We start from the raw sequence: 6,567 nt of genomic DNA on the forward strand, positions 1-6,567 counted from the left end.
GGGAGCAGCCACTGCACTCCAGTCTGGGCGACAGAGGGAGACTCCAAGTCAAAAAAAAAAGTAAGTCAGGGCCGGGCTCCGAGGCTCAGCCTGTCATCCCAGCACTTTGGGAGGCCAAGATGAGAGGATTGCCTGAGCCCGCAGGTTTGAGACTCACTGGGGCAACTTGGCAAGACCTAATCTCTACAACAGATCAAAAACTTAGCCGGGCATGGTGGCGCTTGCCTATAGTTCAGGCTACTTGGAAGACTGAAGCAGAAGGATCGCCTGAGTCCAGCAGGTCGAGGCTGCAGTGGCCGAGAGCGTGCCACTGCATTCCAGCCTGGGCGACAGAGTGAGACTCCAACTCAAAAAAAAATTAATTACTTAAATTAAATTAAATTAAATGTAAGCTGAGTCAGACTGTTCCCTTGCCACCTTACAGAACCCGGGACATGGCCTGCCAGGCCTGCGTGCCACGGTCCTCGGCTCCACGCCCCTTCTTTCCTACCCTCTCTCCCCCCTGGCTTATTCCAGCCTCCTCACTGTACCTTGGAAACGCCAAGTCAGCACCCCACCCAGAGCCTTCTCCCCTCCCTGCTCACATCGTTCAGGCCTCTGCTCAGCTCAGGAGAACCTTTCTTGAGTACCCTACTTTTTAGCTCTGCTTGTCTTCGTGGCCTCTGGCACTACCCATCAGTGTATTCACATATATGAGGCCCTACAATTAAGTTCATGAACTCATCCTAGAAAAAGGCATGAAGCCCTTAAAGGTATGAGCCCTGGGCGGAGACAGGCTTTGTGGGGAGCTTACCTCTGGCTGGTATGAATAGCAGCAAGCCTGGCTTCGTTGGCAGGCTTCTTGGTTTCTTGGTGATTGCAGGATTGAGTTTCTTTCTTTCTTTTTTTTTTTTTTGAGTCAGAGTCTCACTCCAACGCCCAGGCTGGAGTGCCTCATGGCTGGATATCACCACCGTCACCTTCGAAGCACTCCCCTTGGGAAGCTAGTCATCCACGCCAGCACCTAGACCACCTGTCAAAGCAGTTTTGGAGCTCTTTTTCTGGAATGGTCATCAGAGCCATTGTCATAAGACTCTTGATGTCCTGAATGTCATCAAAATGTCTCCCTTTCAATATTTCCTTTATCTTTCTGTAAAGAAAAAAGTCATTGAGGTCCACATCCGGTGAGTAGGAAGGGTGTTCCAATACAGTTATTTGTACAGTGTTGCCAACATAAGTGCACAGTGGCAAGTTAACGCACTTGATTGACAGACCTCAACAAATAATGACGATGGCTCGGATGGCCGTTCCAGAAAAGAGCTCCAAAATTGCTTTGACAGGTGAAGCAGGCGCTGGCATTGGTGCATAGCTTCCCAAGGAGGGGGGTACTTCAAAGGTGATCGTAGTAATATTCAGCAATGAGTGATGTGGCATTTTTTCTAGGATGGTTCCGTGAACCTAATTGTTGGACCTCATATATTTATTGCTTCTCCTATAAAGATATAAGTTCTATGAGAACAAAAATGTGTCTGAATATGTATTTTTGGCCTCGCTCCTATCACCTGTGGCTACAGTTCACTGAGCATTTGTCATATGCATAGTTTTCCTTTATTTAGAACTCAAATTCCCTTGCTACTGAGCTCAAGAGTGTAACCTAGGCTCTACCAGTCAGGCTCACACATGTGAAACTTAAAGGTATGAGCCCCAGGAGGAGACAGGCTCTGTGGGGAGCTTCCCTCTGGCTGTTTGAATAGCAGCAAGCCTGGCTTCACTGGCAGCCCTGGCAGCAACTATAGTTTCTCGGTGATTACAAGATTGAGTTTCTTTTTTTTTTTCTTTTTGAGTCGGAGTCTCACTCCATCGCCCAGGCTGGAGTGCCACGGCACGCTCATGGCCACCCAAGCATCAACCTGCTGGGCTCCGGCGGTCCTTCCACTTCAGCCTTCCAAGTAGCTGGAACTACAGGCGCATGCCACCACTCCTGGCTAATTTTTAAAATGTTTATTGTAGAGATGAGTTCTTGCCAAGTTGCCCGGCTGGTCTCGAACCCACAGGCTCAGGCAATCCACTCGCCTCGGCCTCCCAAAGTGCTGGGATGACAGGCTTTCTCCACTGCCAGGATTGAGTTTCTGATGCAGAGTGGCATTGTTGGAGGGCTGCAGTGGAGACAGTCTCCGCACTGGGTGAGTTCTGTGGTGGTTTTGTGCAGTATTCCCGAAAGTTTGACCTCAGTCCTGACTCCCTACACCCGCCAAGAATCCTGAGAGCTGCTCAGTGTCTTCACCATTCTCCCTTTCTGCTACATCAGCAAGCATCAGCCCCTCTCCCTTCTCACAACTAAGAATCCTGGCTTTGCTGGGCTCGGTGGCTCAGCCTGTAACCCCGCGCTTTTGGGAGGCTGAGGTGAGTGGATTGCCTGATCCCGCGGGTTCGTGATCCGCCTGGGCAACTTGGTGAGACCTCATCTCTACCATAAATCAAAGAATTAGCCGGGCGTGGTAATGCATGCCTGTAGTTCCAGCTACTTGGAAGGCTGAGGCGGGAGGATCGCTGGAGCCCGGCGGGTCGAGGCTGCGGTGGCTGAGAGTGGCCACTGCACTCCAGTCTGGGCGACCGAGTGAGACTCCAACTAAAAAAAAAAAAAAGAAAAGAATCCTGGCTTTATACAATTGCATCCTCTTTTCTCCTGGTGGGCTACAGTCTCTAGTGGATGATTTACCAACTATTTATTGAGTTCTGGACAATGTTCTCATAGGGCTTACTATCTGGTGGCAGGGCAGGTACACAGATAATGACACTAGAGTGTGATAATGCTGTGATGTGCTCATGGGAAAGCATACGTTGGAGGCACAATCCACACCTCCATCTTTGTCCCCGAGGGCTACCACGCTTCCCATCATATAGAAGGCATGCAGTTTATATTTATGGAATGAATTGTGGGTAGAGATAAACAGAGCAGGCAAATGGTGGTACTCTTCCTCTTCACTGATGTTTTCTTTTCACCTGGCATTTCTTTTTTTTTTTGAGTTGGAGTTTCACTCTGTTGCCCAGGCTAGAGTGCAGGGGCACGCTCCTGGCCACCGCAGCCTCGACCTGCTGGGCTTAGGAGATCCATGTAGCTGGAACTACAGGCATGCACCACCACGCCTGGCTAGTTTTTGTGATTTATTGTAGAGACGAGATCTCAAGTTGCCCAGGCTGGTCTTGAACCCCCGGGCTCAGGAAATCCTCTTACCTCGGCCTCCCAAAGTGCTGCGATTAGAGGCTGAGCCACCGTGCCCAGCCCACCCTGAGTTTCATGTATGTCTGAGTCTTTGACTTAAGAGTTGGTCGCTTGAGGGTGGATCAAAGGCTGATTCATTCACTCAGTCAATGTTCAAACGTTTATGGAACACGTGACATGTACCAGGCACTAAGCTAGGTGCTGGGAAACAACAAGGGATGACACAGATCTACCTGCCTCATACAAAGATAGGCCCCGGTGGCGGTTTACACGTGTGTGGGTTTCTGTTCAAAGAGATAGACAGTAGAATGGTGGTTGCCAAGAACGTGGGAGATGGGGAAAGGGGGAGTTTTGTTTAGTGGGTAGAGAGTTCCAATTTTTCAAGATAAAAAGAGTTATGAAGATGGTTGGTGATGGTTATACAACAGTGTGATTGTACTGAACACTTTAAAATGACTAAGACTATATGTATCTACCACAATTTATTTATTTTATTATTATTATTATTTTTTTTTAATCAATATTTTTTATTATGATTTTGTGGGGTACAGTTAAGGGTTAGGTGTACAATTACATTTCATTCAGGCACCCTGTTGATAAGAGGTGCTTCCCCATCCCCAGACAGATATTTGCGACTGTTAATCCCATCCCCCTCCCCCTCCCCCATCTACCACAATTTAAAAGAAAATTATACTACCTCCCAAAAGAGCAATATAAAAACAATAAATTTTAAAATATTGATAAGGGAGAATAGAGAATTGATTTCTAGCTAGGAATGGCAAAAGCTGCTTCTGTTATGATTGTGATCTCAAGATACAGAGATCTCATGTCTTCCCAGTGAGACTGATGTATATCCCACAGGAAAACTCTACTCATTTATTTGTTTATTTATTTTTGAGTCGAAGTCTCACTCTGTCGCCCAGGCTGGAGTGCAGTGGCACGCTACTCACAGCTTACACAATCCTTTCACTTTGGCCTCTCAAAGTGCTGGGATTACAGGCATGAGCCACCCCGCCTGGCCTGCGTGTATTGTTATTGTTATTTTTTAATTTAATATTTTTCTTTTTCTTTTTCTTTTTTTTGAGTTGGAGTGTCAATCTGTCACCCTGGCTGGAGTGCAGTGGCATGCTCATGGCTGCTGCAGCCTCAACCTGCTGGGCTCAGGCGATCCTTCCGCCTCAGCCTTCCAAGTTGCTGGAACTGCAGGTGTGTGCCACCATAGCCAGCTAATTTTTTGATTTATTATAGAGAAGAGGTCTCGCCATGTTGCCCAGGCTGATCTCGAACCCGCAGGCTCAGACAATTCTCTCGCCTCTGCCTCCCGAAGTGCTGGGATTACCGGCTTGAGCCATGGCGCCTGGCAATTCTACTGGTTTAAAAAGAAGCCGGTAGTAGACAAAAGCTCACCTGCTTTGATATCTACAGGTAATCGCCCTCTAGCTATGTATGAGTCAGTCTTTTAGTAAATCAGTGTTTGCATGAGGAAAGGATCGGAATGGGCCTGGCATCGAGATTGGAGTAGCTGCAAACCCCAGCGAGGCAGTGGAAAGATTTAACAAAAGAGTGTACACTGGCCTGTGTCCATTTCCCTGTTTCTGCCAATTTCCTGTCGACTCCCATTTGCGCAGATTGACACGTGTTGTAAACTGTGATTAAGGCTTCACAGGGCAGCCGATTTGCTGGGCCCTTTTCCCAGTCCCACCCGGCTTCCTTCCCCTGTATTCTAGAGCTCTTGTCTTTCTTGTCCTTCTTCTTCCCCTCTCTGTTAGCTTTTCCTTCTTGTTTCTTCCTTTAGTGTGCAAACGGCAGCTAGAGCGTGACTGTATTAATCAATCAAAAAAGAATTCGTTAGGTATCTATTTTGTTTTTTTTTTTGGGTTGGAGTCTCACTCTGTTGCCCAGACTGGAGTGCAGTGGCCGCTCCCGGCCACCGCAGCCTCAACCTGCTGGGCTCCGGCGAGCCTTCCAAGCAGCTGGAACTATAGGCGCGCTACCACACCCGGCTCATTTTGATTTATTGTAGAGATGAGGTCTTGCCAAGTTGCCCAGGCGAGTCTCGAACCCGTGGGCTCAGGCAATCCACTCACCTCAGCCTCCCAAAGGCGCGGGATTACAGGCTGAGCCACTGAGCCCGGCTGCTAGGTATCTGTTTTTTGCTCAACATACAGGATTCTCAGAGTCAAACTACAGTAAAAATAACACAAAATAAGCCGAGAACAATGAACTCCTACACAGCTGGAGTTTCCCCTTTTTTGGAGGGTCAAGGTCTCACTCTGTCACCCAGGCTGGAGTGCAGTGGCACCTTCACAGCCACCACAGCCTCCATCTGTGGGCTCAAGAGATCCTTCCGCCTCAGCCTTCCAAGTAGCTGGAACTGCAGGTGTGCGTCATCACAGCTGGCTAATTTTTTGATTTATTGTAGAGGCCTTGCCAAGTTGCCCAGGATGGTCTCAAATCCCCGGGCTCAGGCAACCCTCTAGCCTCCGCCTCCCCAAGTGCTGGGATTACAGGTGTGAGCCACTGCACCCGGCCAGGATCTTCCTCTTGAAACAGGGAGGTCAGAAAAGAGAGAGTGCTGGGTGGATTGAAGTTTTAAAGCGTGACTTCTCAAAAGGGCGTGGGAGCTGTGCCTGAACCCAGTGGTTCCGGCTAGTGGGAGTTTTTGGTGTCAGCTCCAGGCAGGCTCACGTGATGCTGTGAGGACAGGAAGAGGAAGAGAGACCCCAGTTCAGAGGTTACACGTCTGTAGGCACCAGGAGCCCCAGGAGGGACCTCTCCATTGTTCAGTCCAGCCTTATTTATGGGTTCCTCCTTGGCCTGTTTTGTTTCTTCTCTCCAGGGGGCTGCAGGAGTCCAGCCTGTCTCTCCTTCCTGCTTAAAGTCACCCCCACCCACCCCCACCCTTTGGTGTCCCTATGTCTTCAAGCCTACCTGGAGTCAGTTGCAAGTTTCCAAACCATTCATCTTTGATGCCTCTGGATGTGATCGTTGCTCATTGCAAAGGCTCGTGGCTGATCACCGCGGAGAAACTGGCGAAAGGTAAAATAGCTGTGGTGGGGTGTTACCAAAAATCTGAAACAAACTTGTCAGGGGCTTAATCTCTGCTCAATATTTTCTGGGTCTAATCTTGGAGAAGGAGTAGATTACCATTCCATTCATTCAGCAAAAAATGTGAATGAATTGGAACACACACACCACACACACACACACACACACACACACACACACACACACACACACACACACACACACACACCACGAAACAACCAGGAATAAGTGTTGTGCTGAGAACAACTGGGTGGCTAGTTTAGGATACGTCGTCAGGGAAATCCTCTCTGGTAGGTACAGTTAAACTGAGTCCCTAC

The sequence above is a fragment of the Carlito syrichta genome, unplaced genomic scaffold, assembly GCF_000164805.1.
Source record: "Carlito syrichta isolate Samal-C Ts95f unplaced genomic scaffold, Tarsius_syrichta-2.0.1 Scaffold153965, whole genome shotgun sequence".
Classification (NCBI taxonomy): Eukaryota; Metazoa; Chordata; class Mammalia; order Primates; family Tarsiidae; genus Carlito; species Carlito syrichta.